This window comes from Populus trichocarpa, chromosome 14 (assembly GCF_000002775.5).
Source record: "Populus trichocarpa isolate Nisqually-1 chromosome 14, P.trichocarpa_v4.1, whole genome shotgun sequence".
Lineage (NCBI taxonomy): Eukaryota > Viridiplantae > Streptophyta > Magnoliopsida > Malpighiales > Salicaceae > Populus > Populus trichocarpa.
This window is the reverse complement of record NC_037298.2, coordinates 612,785-632,187: the sequence shown is the minus strand read 5'-3', so window position 1 is coordinate 632,187 and position 19,403 is coordinate 612,785. Positions and strand designations below refer to the sequence as shown.

The 19,403-nt window shown below is 29.5% G+C and overlaps 1 protein-coding gene across 7 annotated transcripts in view; it reads left to right on the top strand.

The window, feature by feature from the left end:
- Window positions 1-19,403, top strand: part of LOC18104761 (putative disease resistance protein RGA3) — a 32,911-nt gene that overhangs the window by 10,394 nt on the left and 3,114 nt on the right. The gene's annotated exons all lie outside the window — the stretch shown is intronic.

Here is a 19,403-nt window from a genome sequence, read left to right as displayed (position 1 = left end):
CCATATTTTGCAGAGGAAAGACAGGTAGGTGATGGTACTTGCAGTAGTGATTTTGTAGATATCATCGCCATGATGCTGCTGCTAAGTGGTTTACAAGAGATTTGTTGAATCGGCCCACAAATTGATTCTGGTCCTCTCATTAGCATTTTTGGGAAGTTCATCCCTAGATATTTGGTTCACAAAAGAAAGTGATTTTTTTTAATTTTCTTTTTAAGGAAAAAAGAAAACAAAAAAAAATATTTGTTTATTAAAAACAGAAAAAAATATTTTTTTCATTTTTCATTTCTTCCTTTTATTTAATTTTTATTTGTTTATTTATTTATTATTATTAATAATAAGACCGGCATGCAGGTGGGGTTTATATTCAGTGTATGTTTTGTAATGTCGTGAATATTGTTTTTCAAAACTATTTGTTTTTTTAAAATATTAAAAAATATTTTTATTTTTTTTATTTTTAACATTAATACATTAAAATTATTAAAAAACATTAAATTTTTTTAATATTTTCAAAAAAACAATAATACTTTTCAAAAAAACTCAAAGTCAAAAGTAACCACCTCTCAAACAGGTGTTCAGGGGACAAAAGAAATTGTGTTATTATAATGTATGTATGTATTTTTTTTAATTCAATATATATATATATAAATGTATTAAATGATAAAATTGTAAATACTATAAATATATATGTATATCATGTCAAATATATATGTATATATATGTAAATACTGACATGATATACATATATATATTTATAGTATTTACAATTTTATCATTTAATACATTTATATATATATATATATTAATTTTTTATTTCATGTTGCATAATATATGTATAATATTAATAATTTTATTATTTAATACATATATATATATATACCTCTAATATATATGATTTTTATTTATGTTGTATAATAAATAATATCCAGATAATAAATAGAGCAAGTATATGATAGAAACCGAATTAATAAATACTTGTTGTCGTTCCTAATAGTATTTTTTTCACCTAAAAACTTATGTTTTTGAACAAGTTTCAAATCTGTTAGAAGGTAATCATTCATCGAGTAAATTACTGAAAGCCTTGTAAACCACACATAAGATACACTATTTTCCATCCAGAAACCGGAGGTTTACAACTTGAGACAAAAAGAAACCAGAGAGAATTAGAGTTGCTAGAAATGCAGGTCTGTGTGTGGCCCGAGGAATTTAGGTTTGGTGGACCTTGTTGTTTTCATCATTCGAACCGCGATACAATCCAAAAATTAATAGCAAGAAAAACATGTTTTCGCTGCTTTTTATTTTTAAAAAAGATGAATTATACCACGATCTTACACAAATACTTACTGCTAGTTTCGTATTACGATTAAAGATGACAATTTAATTTGAATATAATGAATATTTACCTGGCTCGATGTGAAAAGGTAGGAATTTTTCAAACTTGATAGATAATAAAAATAATATAAATATTATCAAACCTAATTCGAAACCTTCAACCCTAGAATATATAGATTTTTTTAATACAATATAATATATATATACTTTAATATTGATATGAAACACACATATATATGAACAATACTTATCATCCTCCAAAATATATATATATATATATATATATATATATATATATATATTATTTTTTTATTGATTAATAAATAATAGTAAACAATAGATACTCATTGAATACTCAAAACCTATGTGATAGTTTATGAATATATAAATTTTTTATATGGTGGATAATAAATAGAATAAGAATATCAAGAAACTCAACTCACGAATATCTATTACCATCTCTATGCATGATGTTTTTAAAATATATTTTTTTGCTAAAAAATACATGAAAATTATTATTTTATTTTATTTTTTTACATCAGCATATTAAATTTATAAAAAAATATTAAAAAATAATAATTTGATGTGTTTTTTTTTAAATACACTTTTAAAAAACAATTAAAAACATAATCTATAACACTAAAAAAAAGAAAAAAGAAAAAAAAAGCACTTAAACATGTATCCACAATTCCGAGATGAGACGGAAGGAGTTTTTCAAAATTTTCACTAGCTCCTTTAGGTTGGGTTATTGTAGAAAAAAAAATGTCTTTTAACCTAATGAAAGCCTTGATTTGAACTTTAAATGCATAGGTTCGTGTTAAATGTTAATAAAAGTTGTTTTATTAAAGCAAGTAAAAAAATTGTCATGTTAAATAGGTGTATGGCTTAGGTTATTACCGTGCTACTGTCAGTTAGACTAGGATTTTATTGTTATAAAAAATATTAAGATAATTTTTTAAAAAACTATTAAAATAAAAATATATTAAATTTAATCAAATAAATACAATTTAGCCTGTCAAATCTATAATTCATCAATGATACAAAATGCGAGTTTAATGAATTAAGCTATAAAATTCAAGTTGATTTAGTATGTTTTGGTTTCTTTTTTGTTTTTTTTTTCTTCCAATTTTTTCTTTGTTTTTTTTAAAAATAAATCTCTATTTTCTTATCATATATTCACATAAAAAAATAAACTTGTCATGGATTGTTTTTAAAAATTTAATTATATGATAAAAAAACAAAACAATGAATTCAAAATCAAACAAATATTGAACAATGAAATAATTTTTTTAATAAAAACTCCATGTTGAAGGCTAAAAAAAAAAAACTTTGAGGACCAAAATACTTAAAAATGCACCTCTTATATAATTAAAAAAGAAAAAGAGGCTAGATTTTTTGTTCCTGTTTAAAAATTCATCCCCAAAGTTTCAAATATTTTAAATTAATAAAATTTTATTTTATTTTACTAAATTAAACATCAACACATCGTGAAAAGCCTTATATCATATTAGTTTTATTTATAATTATAGTTATATAATCTTCTTTTGAATTTTTCGTTTTTCTTGTTAACATGTATTAAATAGTTTCAGCTTGAAAATGAAAAAAAGATGTAATTGCCTTTTGTTTAATGATTTTTTTTTTCTGGGTGGAGGTAGTGCTATAATTTGGTTAACATGAAAATATAAATAAATATAGGCATGGCACATATAAAAAAAATAAATGAAATGTATATGTTATGGTAAATAACACATCATTAACTAAAAACCTTAAATTCAGATAGAAGCCACCACAGTGATGGTTTAAAAAACAAGAAAGATGAATCTTTGACCCCTAAAATCCATTTTTATTCAAAAAACACATAAAAAAATATTATATAGCCACCACAGTGGCCTCTCTCTGAGTGCAAACTGCCAGTGGCCTCTCTCTCTGATTATTGGGGGGTAGTTACATGTGGAAGGATCTTGGAGCAGATGCTAGACTTGTCTTTGCGTAGCCCAAATCAACTTGGAATTAAAAAGCAGGGGTTGCGTGTTGACCCTAAGATAACCATCCATTACAAAATAGGCCTCAGAGGTCCCCAAATGATGCTAGCTCTAGCCTCTAGGATGAGTGCTAGCCGCTTGGGTTTGCTGATGCATTGAATTTTTTTTTCATTTTCATTTAACCCATTCCAATATATATATATATATATAATAACATAGAGAGTCATGTATAACATATGTGGTTTGCAAGTTGTAAATGTCATCCACACTCACTCTTTTAACTTGTAACATCTGAAAGAGACATTATTTAATTAGAAAAGAGTAGAGAGAAGAAAGGAAATAAAGAAAGAAGACCAAATAGACATCAAAATTTTAATAAACTCTATCAATATGGTTAAAAAGATCTCAATATAATAAATCTAATAATATAAAAAAATATCATAATAAATAAATAAAATAAACCACATGAACCGTCTAAAAATATTTAAAAATATCGGAGCTCACTTGTCTTTATATCTCTTATGTGATCCATTCTAATTACTATTGGTGATGCTAATATTATTGAATTTATATTGTCGATATTTTTTTAATAATATTAATGATGTCATGATCAGAATTTTTGTGTAAGTTTTTCTCATTATTAAATACTGTGTTTTTTAAATTATAATAATTTAAAAAAGTCTTGAAATTATGTTATTTTTTGTAAATCTTTACACTAATCATCTTGTTGATATCTTTTAATATTATTGAATTCATCTTGTTGATATCTTTTTAATAATACTAATAATGTCATGATCAGAATTCCAGTGTAGGTCTTTTTCTTTTCTTTTTCCTTTTCTCAAATTATTAAATACTGTGTTTTTAAAATTTTATAATTTAAAAAAGTCTTGGAATTATGTTATTTTTGTAAATTTTTACACTATTTTTTTTTAATCATTGTTTTAGGACGCTAGAGTCCAAAAATACTCTTGAACCCATGCTGTGGATAGGCTTGGTTCTCAAACCGAACTTTCAAATCCAAGTCTGTAGTAAACAAAGGGACACCACGTAATTGAAATTGCCATCGAATATTACCATGTAGTGGAACCAGATGAGGATTATTGCTATTATTTCTATTGTAATAAACTAATGTAGGAGGTAAATTTTTTGTCTTAAATGTTTGAGTTCTAAAGAATTACTATTGTAATTTTTCTTAAACGCAAAAAATTATAAAATAATATCCAAAGAACTAAAGTAAAAAATAAAAATAAATTTTTTTCTTCTGGTAAGTTATAAAAAACATACTTCGAGCTCTACAAATGTAAGTAAAAATTCTAATATCACGTGATGGCCATTATAACGCCTCGTCTGGTTAGGATGTGACAACATTATGTCGCACATTTCACCATCATGACCTTTCATCGGTGAACTTTGACTTCAAATGAAAGGGAGTAATGATCCTGGTGGCCTGAGTTCAAGGTTGGTCCTTGCCGTAAGAATTGATGTCTGCTTATGATAATGTTAATAGGTATGGTATGGTGTCAAAATTAATGCTCACAAACTGCTAAACATCCCAAAAATATAAGATGGGTTGAGGATTATCAATAAGATATGTCTAAATATGACCACATGCATACAGAAATGAGAAGCAGCGGTACAGTAGAGCTAAGAAAATGCGGCTAATGAGCTTCGAGTCAATTACTCGTTGGAAACAGTATCAGTTTCAATGCGATTTGCTTCAACAAGCATGAATTTCCAGCCATGTGCATGGTAAGGAAGGTTTGGACGCTGGTCGATTGGCTGGATGATTAGAATCCTTCGTGCTAGATTGTTATTGATATAAATTTCTCCAAATTCTAATCTCAGTAGCTGATAACAAGGATTTGATGATACTTGTAATAATAATCGTGGGTAAAGTGGAAGAAACCGTGGCAAGGGAAGAGGCTGTCGTTCCTGGAACAGTAACAATCGGCAGAGCTTCTACTCTTCTAACTTTGTAATATATCACGTAACAATAATGGTGGTAATCAGCAAGTAAGAATACCTGTTGCTAGTTATGCAATGACTGGAATCACTATGGTTAAAACTGCCCACAACGTTATGTTCGACAGGCTGCTCACGTTATTTCTCACTCACCGGCTAGCTCCTTCTAGGTCTAGATCTCATATCCAGTGCTTCTTCGACACTGCAGCGGCTCATTATATCACTCCTGACTAGGCCGGAATGACCAATCCTGAGGCCTGTTTAACAATCAACTTCAGGTTGGAGATGGTAAGGGATTTCGTGTTGCTCATATTGGTGATGTAGCTATTATACGTAGGATTTGTGAATCCCTCTTACTTATTCTAAAGTTTTTCAAGGCTATCTCGTGACATTTGAGATAGATAAATTAAACAATATAATCATCCTATGTTAGGCTGTATTATTAAATTAAACAATTAGTTATATATAAATTATCTAATACCAAAATTATAGCATTTCCAAGACACAAAGCATACTAGTAATTTTAAGTTTTTAACAGAGTAGGTTTAAAGGAAATGGATACGAGAAAAACATCACATGCTTTGGACAATAACCCCACCCACGTCTGATTTTCACAGAACAACTCTAAAGCCAAAAGCCTCCAGTGACTGCTAGACTTTAAAAAAACAGAAATAAATTTCCTCTTCTTCTCGGTGTAATAAAGCCTAGTTTTTGGTTTTCAAAGCTCTACAGTCTACGGCACCCAAAAACAACTAGAGTCTTGCTTTTGCATTTACTCAGACCAAAGGGTCTTCATCACAATTATTTATAGCAAAATACTTGTAAAAGTATTTGATTGTCTAATCATATTATATCAACCGGTCTCTATTCTAAATTTTATCTTAAATTAGATTTATTTCTCAAATTTGACAAACCATTGATGTATGTTTTGATAAGGAGAATAAAATTGGATCAAGTTGGAGTTTAGACTTCAGATTTCTAATAAGGCAAATACACATTGGTTTTGTCTCGATCCTAACAAAGCAAAGCTGTCTGCATTTCTTTATTCTTCGATAAATGCTCAACGAAGACTGCTGCTTTGATCGAGTAAGTGAAACCTAATTGCAATCCAGCTTCGAAGAACCAAATAATTATAATTGTCCGGCTTATAGAACAAAAAGTTTTTGCCCTTAATTAAGGTTTAGGTAACTAATCTCGTTTAAATGCACCAGTAAAATGGATGGATGCAGTTACCCCATGCTTGTATTATTTTGATATATACATGCTTCAAGTTCAACTGCAATAAACACACAAGCATTAACAATATTTAGTAGGTTTTGATTATTGTCTCTGAATAAAATATGTTTTTTCATGTTCTATTTTTAAATAAAAAATTTCAAAGAAAATAAAACACAAGCATTAACAATATTTTTTTCATTTAAATATAAAAACAAAGATAATAAAGACGAATAAGACATGTTTTCCTCTGTTTTTTATTATAAAAATAAATTTATTTATTTTGATGCCTTTAGCCTTTCAAAAAAGATTTTTTTTAATTTTTTTATATTTGTCTTTTCTATACTAATAACAAACCAAACACGACCTAAAATTAAAAAACACAGAGAATATCCTACAAGTACAAAGCTGTCCATTGAAGAACGATTGGCTATCTTTAATTGCCAAGCAATTCCAACAGCTTATAGTTCAAGTATACAAGCAAAACACAGCTTCAACCTCGGCCGAATTTAAGTTATTGCATACTATAAAATTGGATTCCAAGAAAAGCAACAACTGCAGGTGAACAACTGTTGGTAGAAGGTATGACCGAGTGAAAGCTAGGTATTTGGAGATCCCTGTGCTGACGAAGCAACATGTTCTTTTTTTTATTTGATAATCATCTAGATATATTGAAAAGGCCATGATACTAATAGTTAAAATAAAATACAGTGACATGAAAAAAGAAGAAGGAAATAGACTTAGAAAAAAAATAAAATAAAACAATTAATCTACTACAACTAAAACAAAGAAACTACTTAAGATTTCTTATTACACCATAATTTGATACCATCAGAAGATTTTAAGAAGTTATTTTCCATATAGATAAAGTTTGGATCCAGAATATGCAACTAAATAGCAACCCGATAGAGAATAAAAGAGAAACAATCAAACAAGCTTATAGTTTTCTCCTCAAAAACAATTTTATTCATCAACAACCAAATACCCCAAGTAGTATTATTGGAGATTAGTCTCCAAGCTAATCTTTGAAATTTACCTTGCATCATTTCAGGCCACTGCAGAAATAGCGAGTCTAGTGTGCTCGGTAAACAACATTCAATACCCCATCAATTCAAAACTTTCACCCAAATACTTCTAAAAAAGTTACAGTGTAGAAGTTTTCAAATCCCAGCTGCAAAAGACATGAAGTTTCATGTTCTCATTTAGAAATTCAAGGTATTCTTCATCTCAGCTCTCATATGGGCATTATATGCTCGACCGGATTTCAAATCTTTAGACCACCTTTTCAGTATCAATCATCTGTTTCCACCTCCAAACCATGGGGGTTGGCTCTAAAGATTACCCCTGGATCTAAAAGGTTGGTAGCAATCATGCAGACAAACACGTTGCTAGACTTCGATCAGGAAAAAAATGCTGCTCCCCAGAGTGGTATGTTTGGTCTAATGTTATACTCGGTGGCCAGAAGCAGTTTGTAAATACCAAGGTTATGCCATGACTTCTTGAATTTTTCTTTTAGCTTGGCCAAGATTTAATTCCACTTTTATCTTTTTGTCCAAAAACTAACATTCAATAATGGTACTTGGTCGGTCTTCATTGGAAATGAAACTAGAGGCTTGCAAGAGTTTAAAACTTTACATTGATGAGGACAAAATACCTCCATTAATCTTAGTAAATGCATGTCTATCTATGTGCTAATGTCGTGTTTTAAAATGCAGTAAACTTAAAAAGACATCATTTTTTATATTTTTTTCAAGCTAACTGCAATTTAAACCACATAAACAATGCAAATAAACATAGTCTAAAAGTGTATTTGAAAGTGCAATTCAACTGCACTTTTAAAAAAATTTAAATTTTATTTAATTATATGTTTTTTTTATTTTTGTTGGACTGCCCTGAATTAAAAGGGAGGCTAACCCGTTTACTTGGGGGAAACGCAGGCCTAGCTAGAACCAGAACAAGGCGACTCCACCATTTCTAGCATTCCTATTTTTTTTTATTTTTTTTTACATGTTTGTTTTTTTTCTCCATGATTTACTTTTTTTTAAAAAAATATTATATGTTTTTTTCAAAATTATTTTTTTTTTATTTTTTTCAAATATTGAACTGGTTGAAAATTCAGCTCTGTCATTTAAAAAAAACATTATGAATTGTTACAATGTTTTTCTATATGATTTTTTTTCTTTCTTTTTATGATTTTTTTCCCCAAAATGATTATTTTTAGATTTTTTTTTCATATTAAGCTAGAGGTGCTTAGCTTTCCCCACATGTTTTCTTTCTTTGTTTTTTGCTTTTTTTTTACATTTGTTTTTTCTTTTTTTCCCCAAAATTGACTTCTTTTTTTTTTGTTTTTTAATTTTTTTTTCAAAATTATATTTACTAATTTTTTTAAATATTGAACTGGTTGAGAATTTAGCTATGTAATTTTTTTTTTAAAACATTGTGGATTGCTACAATATTTCCATACATAGTTTTTTTTTTTATGATTTATTTCTTTTTTTTAAATGATTTTTATTGATTTTATTTTTTTTATATTGAGCTGGTTGAGAATTTAGCTTCGTAGTTTTTTTTAAAAAAAAACATTATGGATTGCTACAGTGTTTCCCCCACATGATTTTTGTTTTGTTGCAGTGTTTCCTCACATGTTTTTTTTTTAAATTATCTTTGTCGAATTTATTTTTTTAATATTGACCTGGTTGAGAATTTAGCTTTAGCTTTCCCCACATGTTTTTTTTTTTCAAAAAGTTTCTTTTTTTTGTTTGTTTTTTCAGAATTGTTTTTGTCAATTTTCTTTTTTACTATTGAGCTGGTTAAGAATTTAGTTTTTTAGTTTTTTTTTAAACATTGTGGATTGCTACAGTGTTTCTCCACATGGTTTTTTTAATGATTTTTTTGTTTTTTTTTCAGAATTATCTTTGTAATTTTTTTTTTTCATATTGAGCTGATTGATTGAGAATTTAACTTTATAGTTATTTAAAACAGTGTGAATTGCTACAGTGTTTATCCACATGATTTTTGCCTTGCTACAGTGTTTCCCCACATGTTTTTTTTATCAATTTTTTTTAAACTGTCTTTATCGAATTTATTTTTTTTCATACCGAGCTGGTTGAAAATTTAGCCTTGTAGTTTTTTTAAAACACCGTTGATTGCTACAATGTTTCCCAACATGATTTTTTTTGTTATGATTTTTTTCAAAATTGTCTTTATCGATTTTATTATTTTTAATATTGAGTACAACTGTAGATTTTCTCATGAAACATTATAGATTGCTACAGTTTTTCCCTGCATGGTTTTTTTTCCTTTCATTTTTTTGTGATATTTTTTAAAATTTTCTTTATTGATTTTATTTTGTTAATATTAAGCGGGTTGAGAATTACAATTGTATATTTCCTCACAAAACACTATAGATTGCTACAGTGTTTTCCTAAATGATCTTTTAATATTAAGCTGATTGAGAATTTAACTTTAACTTTCCCCACATGTTTTTTTTTTATTTGCCTTTTGCTTTCTTTTTTTTTTTCAAATTTTTCTTCCTTTTCTTTTCATGTTTTTTGTGTTGTTTTTTTCAGAATTGTTTTTGTTGATTTTATTTTTTTAATGTTGAGCTGGTTGAGAATTTAGCTTTGTAGTTTTTTTTTTAAAACATTGTGGATTGTTATAGTGTTTCCCCACATAATTTTTTTTTATGATTTTTTTTTCTAGAATTGTCTTTGTCGATTTTTTTTTTATATTGAGCTGGTTGAGAATTTAGCTTCGTAATGTTTTTCCTTAAAACACTGTGGATTATTATAGTGTTCCCCCACATGATTTTTTTTCAAAATTATCTTTATCGATTTTATTATTTTTAATATTGACCTGGTTGAGAATTACAACGTTAAATTTTCTCATGAAACGCTATAGATTGCTACAGTTCTTCCCTGCTTGGTTTTTTTTCCTTTCAATTTTTTTTTCAAAATTATCTTTATTGATTTTATTTTTTTAACATTAACCTGGTTAAGAATTTAGCTTTGTAGTTTTTTTCTTAAAAATATTGTGGATTACAATAATTTTCCTCCATATAATTTTTTTTATGATTTTTTTCCCAAATCCACGACAACGCTCAAACATGCCACAAGCCCGTGTCATCACGCGGGCATGGCATCTAGTATATTTTTGTAACTTGTAGATTATTATGATATTAGTGATCAACACTAGCAATTACATACCTTTACTAGTGTTGTCGTTTACCGTGGTTCAGGGTTTTTTTGTACTTGTCTCAATTGAAAAAAACTAAGATTCAATCACTTGATGAAAATATTATAAAATAATTAAAATTCAAGAATAAAAAAAAATATTTCAAATAAAAATTACAATCATGGAATTGTTATTGATCTAAGTGAGATCCTGATAGAAAAATATATTTTTATAAAAAAAAAATTGCTATGAAGATTACTGCTTATTAGTTACAAGCCTACTACTTATCCTTCTATAAGTTACCAGCATGCTGAATCTATCAGCCTACAAGATTATTAGCTTGCTTGATAAAATCATTCCTTATTTTAAGAATCATGTAACATCTAAATTACTTTTGCTTTCAAATTACCCACGTTAATCCATTACTTGTTTTAAGGATTTTTCAACATATAAACTCTATCAAGTTTGGTAAATTCTTTAGGGGTATTTGAGAGTGTCGTAGTGGTTGTTTTTTAAAGTATTTTTCACTTAAAAAATATCAAAATAATATTTTTTATATTTTATTTTTAACATCAGCACATCACAATGATCCAAATATACAAAAAAAAAAATTTAAAACAAAAATATATAAATTTTGACAAAAAAGTAGGTTGAAACTCACCCTTAAACACCCCTTTCATGTCCAAGACTTCATCTCTTCCTTTTTTAACATAATTTTTATGTATAATAAACAAATAGTTTGTTATTTTGAAATCGCTGTTAATTTCTGAATTCCTAAAAAGTGTGTAAATGCACAAAGGAATTGAATGATATGGAATCTGCTGATTTTTCCTTTTTGATATGAGGGATTTGCAGAAAGAATCTGAGTTTTGCAGAAAGATTTGTGAATCATTTAAGCTAAAAGATCCATCTCCTCCATCAAATTAGAATCGGATTACGTACATATATTTTGCCTGTTGATCATAAGTTCTTGTTTCATTTTTCAAACAATTCTGGTGTGCGATCTTTTGTAGAGTCTTTGATGAGGTGGTTTTCTTAAGAGTGTGTAACAGGTTTTATGAGTCTCAAGTGCTATTCTTATGAGTTAGTGCATAGCTCAATCTCAACTTTTTTTAAAAAAAATTAACTTGGGTGATCGGGTCAGTTTACGTGCACCTTAATTAATCCTATAGACCCTGAAATTAACAACTATGTAAGCCTCCAATCAACTCTTTTGATGTAATTGTGCTCGTGAAAACTAAGAATTTTAATCATTTGGATGAGGGTCTACCACAAATAAACTATGTAGATAATTTAAAAGATGCTTTATATATATATATATATATATATATATATATATATATATATATATATATATATAAAAGAAAGACTAATTGGCTATAAAATTAGTTTGACTAGCTTACTCCAAAATACAAACATCCAAGAAAATGCAATTAACTGTGTTTTTTAAAATCCTGTCATTATCAAACTCAACAACTTGCTTCATTAGAAAAAGAAAAACAAACAATAAAGAAAGACTTCGACAGCTAGTAGACACAAAGTGCTTTTCAAAATGTGATTATAGTTGCTTTTCTCAAAAAAATATACCAATAATATTTTTTTATTTTTTTAAAATTATTTTTAAGATTAGCATATCAAAATAATTTAAAAATATCAAAAACATATTACTTCAAAACAAAAAAAAAATCAAAATTTTTCACAAAACGCTCTTGAAAAGCATTCCCAAACAGCCTCAAAGTAATTTTTTTAAATTAAGGTCTCGAGCAATAGGTGCGATCACACAAGAACAAGACAAATAATTACTGTGAAGCCTTGCCAGTTGTGACCAGCCAATTAAGACAAAGTCATTATTAGGGAGACCATATTAAGAATATCAGAAATCAGTTTTCTGATATAGGTTGGGGTGCACCGTGATTAATGTCAAATTCAGTAATTATTTTCATTTTCTAATAATGTTCATGAATATCCATCATTTAGCCAGACAGAAAAAAACAAAAGAATTGCAGAAAGCAACGGGGGCATCTCGCAGTATCACATGGCAAAACACTTCTGTAAACTAATGAGGGAATAGACTTGAGCATTTGGAAATGGATAATGAGGTTAAGGACTGGTGCATAGGAAAGGAGAACGAAATAATTAATATGGTCAGGCACATCTGGGTGCGGTGCTACGGTGCTAACTATGTATTAGCACAAGACTCGAAGAAAAGTCCATTGGCAAAGAGAACCTAGCTAAAAACAGGGGTTAGTTCATGTGATTCAGGAAAATGCAGCCACCATGAGTGTTTTTTATATGAAATCAAATAAGTTCAAATAAACATGGATCAATAATTAATCCAATTAATGTTTAGGGTGACGATGGGGTGATCACATCGGATGCACAGATCTCTAGCTCTCTTGTCTGCCAGACCTAGCAGACTTTTCTGTTTCCACATCTATTTTATATCCTTTTGATGTCGTTCTCGAAGACCGAAGATTTACTACCATTGCTATTCTCTGTTATTTTCGTTTCCTTTTTCCTGAACACATTTCCTTCAAGCCTTCCGGACACATGATGGCGTCGGTTTAACGTTCCATGGAATGTTGTCAATATGATCAATAAATTTAGTTGATGCTGCAAATCAAGTTCAGAATATGGTGAAATATATAAAATGAAAGCCATGGTGTTATGCATGCTTGATTGATATATGGCTAGGAAGTTAGCTGAAAAATAAAATGTCCTTTTCATGGATACAGTGAATTGCTATCATGTAATGAAAAGGGTGAAGAGTCTACTTTAGTTCTTCTGGGACCAGCCATCAAAATCACGATGTTAACTGGTAATTTTTTTTTTTCCCATTTGAGAAATATAATCACATTGACGGCCACTAGAATACTTCAACTCAAATATATGTATATATAAAGAAAGACTTGGCAGAAGACTGTACGTAAGATTAGGAAATGCAATTAAATATGTTTGTTTTTTTAAATCATCTCTTTAACAACTCGCTGCATCAAATAAAGAAAGAAAGAAAGACTTGGAAGAAGACTTACAAATTTGTTGTTTTTTTAAAAAAAATAACAGTAGTGTATGTACTGGCAGGTACAGGGCAAGGCAATATTAGAACAGGTTATTTACTGCGACTTCCTTTATATCTTCAAGCTTTCCACGCAGTCACAGCTTGACGATGTCTTTTTTCTCTGTTATTGCGTCACGATGTCTTTTTTAGAAATTTATTGCTATTTAATTTTAAGATAATTAAAATAAGTATTTGTAAAAAAATTGATAAATTAATTTTACATAAAAAAGTCAAAATTCTCTTTTATTATTTATTATTTGTTTTGACAAAAACATATATATATTTTAATTAGCAACATAGTTGTTTTAATAAATAAAAAACTTGTTGATTTAAATAAGTACTCAAGAATTTTTAATTATTTAAATTAAAAGGGAAAATATATATCTCTTTAATCAAAACTTTCATTCTTTATTTATATATATTTTTTTAATAAAAATATTTCTTTTTTATTAGAAGAAGCGTGGTTTTTCAAATAAAATGATTTTAAAAACAATTTTTAATACAAAATAAAAACATTGTTTTTCCATAAATTTCTGTTTTTCAAATTAATATCTATAAATTATATTAATCATCCTAAAGTACTTAGAGCAGTTGGAGCATAACAAAACAAATGTGTTCCTACAGAGTAAGGCTTAAAAAGATTATGAAGCAGAAAGAATAGCAGATCAATTTACCTAGCTACGATACACCGTTTCACCAATATATATTTCAGGTCTTCAAAATCCTGAGTGGTAGTCTATAAATTTGTTTTGCTCTTTGTTTTTTAGTCATTTTTTTCTATTTTTTTTTATATTGCATGTGTGTGGTGTCGCGACGATCGTCCACCCTCAAGGAAACATGTATCAGGTCTATCTGGTAAATGTGAAGAGACAAGGAATTCTTGTCTCTTATTAGTGGAAAATTTGAATGGGAATCGCCACATATTATTCTGGTCACTAGGAACCCTAACTGGTCTCAGAGATGAAATACGGAGACTGATTATGTAAAGGGAAGATATTAGCACCCCAAATACGCTCTACCTAAGGTAAGCTGCATTGTTTTATTGTCTGATAAAATCTAAGGTCTTGTTGAGATTTCTAATTATTGGTCATGTCTGTCTAAAATTTAAGAAAAGTCCTTCTCGGTAAGGAGGTTTTTATCTTAATGGGTAAAAACCTAACTATTTAATATTGTCAAAAGAAAATATCTTTTTAATATTGGGAATACATTTTACGTATAAATTCATAATCTCTTATACTAAAACAACACAAAATAATTTTTTTTTGTTTTTGTTATTTTGACCAATGTTCTATTGACTTTAATAAATTGGTTATTAAAACCAAAATACATGCTAAAACATTGTTTTTTGGTGTATGAAAAACACTATATAATTTTTTAACTTTGAGACACTTGGCCGAATGCACAAAAATATTTTTCTCTTTTTAATTTTTTTTTTGTATTTTTGGAAGTTTTGATGAAAACCAGGTATTTTAATACCGAATTCGTATTTTTTAGAAATGAAAAAAAAAACAGACTGAGATTAAACAAAACAGTGTAAAACAATACACACGAGGAAATTATAAATATTGAAAAATATTTTTTTTCTTTAATTTTTTTTGAAATGGGCCAGACTCGGCCCAAATGCATGGGCTGGGCCGAACTCGGCCCAACTACGTGTCTTTTCCTCTGTTTTTTTTCTTCTTCCTCTCTCTCGGTTTTCCATTCTTTCTCCCCCCTCCTTTTTTTTCCATCTTTGTGTCTCCTTTTTTCCTTTTTTTTTCCAAGAGCGAAGTGGATGAATTGGGGTTTTTAAATATAGATTTGATTGAGAATTTTTTTTTATTAAACTTCCTTGTAAGGATTTGTAAACATAAATTTGAGTATTGAAGATTAAGTAAGAATATGTGTATAAATATTTAATTTTATTAAAATTTATGACAGAATACAATTTTTATATAAAATATTTTTATAAAATATAAAATAATTATCTTATTCTTTTTTAAAATTTGATTTATAGTGATTTGATTTATTTATGAAATTAAACTAAGATTTGTGATTTACAAAATTATGAATTTAGACGCATGTTGCCAAGTGAAATTTGATGATTTAATATTTTGAGGAATATTTTAATTTGTCTTTAAAGTGCTATTAAAATTTTTTTATTGAACATTTAGCCTTAATCAAATAGAGTTTTCAAGAGAGATTTATTGCTTAAATAGCTTGTTTTAAGGAAAAGATTTTATCCCCAAAAGAATTATATTCCTCTCTGTATCTAAAGTGAGACCCTCTTTTTTTCAAGATTTATAGAAGTACTCATATCTTTGGAAAATGCAACATGTTATTATTTTATTGGTTAATTTTTATTTATGAAACATTATATTTATAATAAAATATCTTAAATATTTCATTTTATTTATTAACTTTTTATTGGAAAAGAAATATATAAAGATCTATTTATTTTTATTATCATTTATTTCTAATTTATTTTACCTTTTTATGTAAAAATAAAATAAAAATGATATACAACAAGTTTTTATTGTTAAAATTTTTGGGTTCCATAGGGTTGACTGGACTTTCTGAAATTTCCTTTTCTACTATGGCTTGGAGGCTAGGAATTAGAGGGGAGAAGATAGAAGAAGTGAAGATGAAGATGAAGATGAGTTATGGAAAAAAGAGAGAAATTAGGGGATTTTGTTTTTCATAATTTGGTGATAAAGTTGTAACATTAAATTATAAGGACTTTTTAGTTATTAAATCAATTATAATAACAATAATAAATGGCTCAACAAATTTATAAAGCAGAAAAAATAGCATCCATTGCATCGTCAATATTTACAGGAAATTAAAAAAAATAGCAGAAAATTCCAAAATTTAGAGGGGAAATTCAAAAAATAAAATCCTAGAAAATAACCGTCCGGATAACAGATTATGGAAATATGGGACCGGATATGATTTAAAATATTTTTTTGTATTTTTAAAAATTATTTTTAATATTAATATATTAAAACCATATAAAAATATATAAAAAATATATAAAAATATATAAAAAATTAATTTAAAATAAAAAAATTCAAAAATTTTAAAAATATAGTTTCAATCCTAATTTCATACACAACCGAAGTCTATGTACTGACACTACTTTCTTAGATTTATTGTGCGTGTCAACAGAATATAGGCACTACTTTCTTAGATTTATTGTGCGTGTCAACAGAATATAGGGAGAGGGAGGGACCCTCTGCTTTCAAGTTGTCTACAGGCTTAGATGGATCTGGACACACAAGATAAGAAGGTAGGGTCATTTTCTTCGCCTTTGCATGACTAATTTGACAGCAGTGGTTCGTGGAAGATGCTGCCAGCTGCCAGCTGCCATCAATCAATTAATACAGTGAGGGAGGGACCCTCTGCTTTCAAGTTGAATGCATCTCCCCATTCCAAAATACACTTCATTTCATCCCTACTTCACAACTTTCAGACCATTCTTATCTCTCTTTTCCTCAATCTTTCTTCCTTGATTTCCCAAAGAAAACAAGAGAATATGGCAGCAGAGCTTTTTCTTACGTTTGCCATGGAGGAGACTTTGACAAGGGTCATTTCCATAGCTGCTGAAGGGATCGGACTTGCCTGGGGATTGGAGGGACAGCTGCTAAAGCTCGAAGAGTCATTGACCATGATCCAAGCTGTGCTCCAAGATGCAGCCAGAAGGCCAGTAACAGACAAGTCTGCGAAGCTTTGGCTGGAGAAGCTACAAGATGTAGCTTACAATGCTGAAGATGTTCTAGACGAGTTTGCTTATGAGATTCTCCGAAAAGACCAAAAGAAGGGAAAGGTACGTGACTTTTTTTCATCCCACAACCCTGCCGCATTCCGTCTGAATATGGGTCGGAAAGTTCAGAAGATCAATGACGCCCTGGATGAGATTCAGAAACTTGCAACTCGCTTTGGGCTGGGAATTGCATCTCAACATGTAGAGAGTGCTCCTGAAGTTATCCGGGATATAGACCGAGAGACAGATTCCTTGCTTGAAAGCTCAGAAGTTGTAGTAGGAAGGGAGGATGATGTCTCTAAAGTTATGAAATTGCTGATTGGCTCGATCGGTCAACAAGTTCTGTCTGTTGTCCCTATTGTGGGGATGGCAGGTCTTGGAAAGACTACTATAGCAAAAAAAGTTTGTGAAGTGGTGACGGAGAAAAAGCTTTTTGATGTAATAATATGGGTTTGTGTTTCTAATGATTTTAGTAAACGGAGGATTTTAGGAGAGATGTTGCAAGATGTTGATGGAACTACGTTGAGCAATCTAAATGCAGTTATGAAAACACTTAAGGAAAAGCTGGAAAAGAAGACATTTTTTCTTGTACTTGATGATGTGTGGGAAGGCCATGATAAGTGGAATGATTTGAAGGAGCAACTATTAAAAATCAACAATAAGAATGGGAATGCTGTTGTTGTAACAACGCGTATTAAGGAAGTAGCGGACACGATGAAGACTTCTCCAGGGAGTCAGCACGAGCCAGGGCAACTTTCAGATGATCAATGTTGGTCCATTATCAAGCAAAAGGTGAGCAGGGGTGGACGAGAAACAATAGCTTCAGACTTGGAATCTATTGGAAAAGATATTGCAAAGAAATGTGGAGGGATTCCATTACTTGCTAAAGTTTTGGGAGGAACTCTTCACGGAAAGCAGGCACAGGAGTGGAAGTCAATTCTAAACAGTAGAATTTGGGATTCTCGGGATGGAGATAAAGCTTTGCGCATATTGAGACTCAGTTTTGATCACCTGTCATCGCCATCACTGAAAAAATGTTTTGCATACTGTTCCATTTTCCCTAAAGATTTTGAAATTGAAAGGGAAGAGCTGGTTCAACTTTGGATGGCTGAAGGTTTTCTCAGGCCATCAAATGGGAGGATGGAAGACGAAGGCAACAAGTGTTTCAATGACTTGCTTGCAAATTCCTTTTTCCAAGATGTTGAAAGGAATGAGTGTGAGATCGTAACAAGTTGCAAGATGCATGATCTTGTGCATGATCTTGCATTGCAGGTTTCAAAATCAGAAGCGTTAAATCTGGAGGAGGATTCGGCTGTTGATGGTGCATCTCATATTCTTCATCTAAATCTCATATCTCGTGGGGATGTTGAGGCAGCATTTCCAGCGGGTGATGCTAGAAAATTGCGAACTGTTTTCTCAATGGTTGATGTATTCAATGGGTCTTGGAAATTCAAAAGCTTGAGAACTCTCAAATTGAAAAAGTCTGATATCATAGAGTTACCTGATTCAATTTACAAGTTGAGACATTTGAGATATCTTGATGTCTCGGATACTGCTATCAGAGCATTGCCAGAATCCATCACCAAGCTCTACCATTTGGAAACATTAAGATTCACTGATTGCAACTCACTAGAAAAGCTTCCCAAGAAAATGAGGAATTTAGTCAGCTTGAGACATCTCCATTTTAGTGATCCAAAGCTAGTGCCAGATGAGGTGAGACTCTTAACACGCCTTCAAACTCTGCCTTTATTTGTAGTGGGTCCAAATCATATGGTTGAAGAGCTGGGATGTTTGAATGAACTAAGAGGAGCATTGAAGATATGCAAGCTTAAGCAAGTTAGAGACAGAGAAGAAGCTGAGAAGGCAAAACTGCGTCAAAAAAGAATGAACAAATTGGTGTTTGAATGGAGTGATGATGAAGATAGCTGCAGTGTTAACAGCGAGG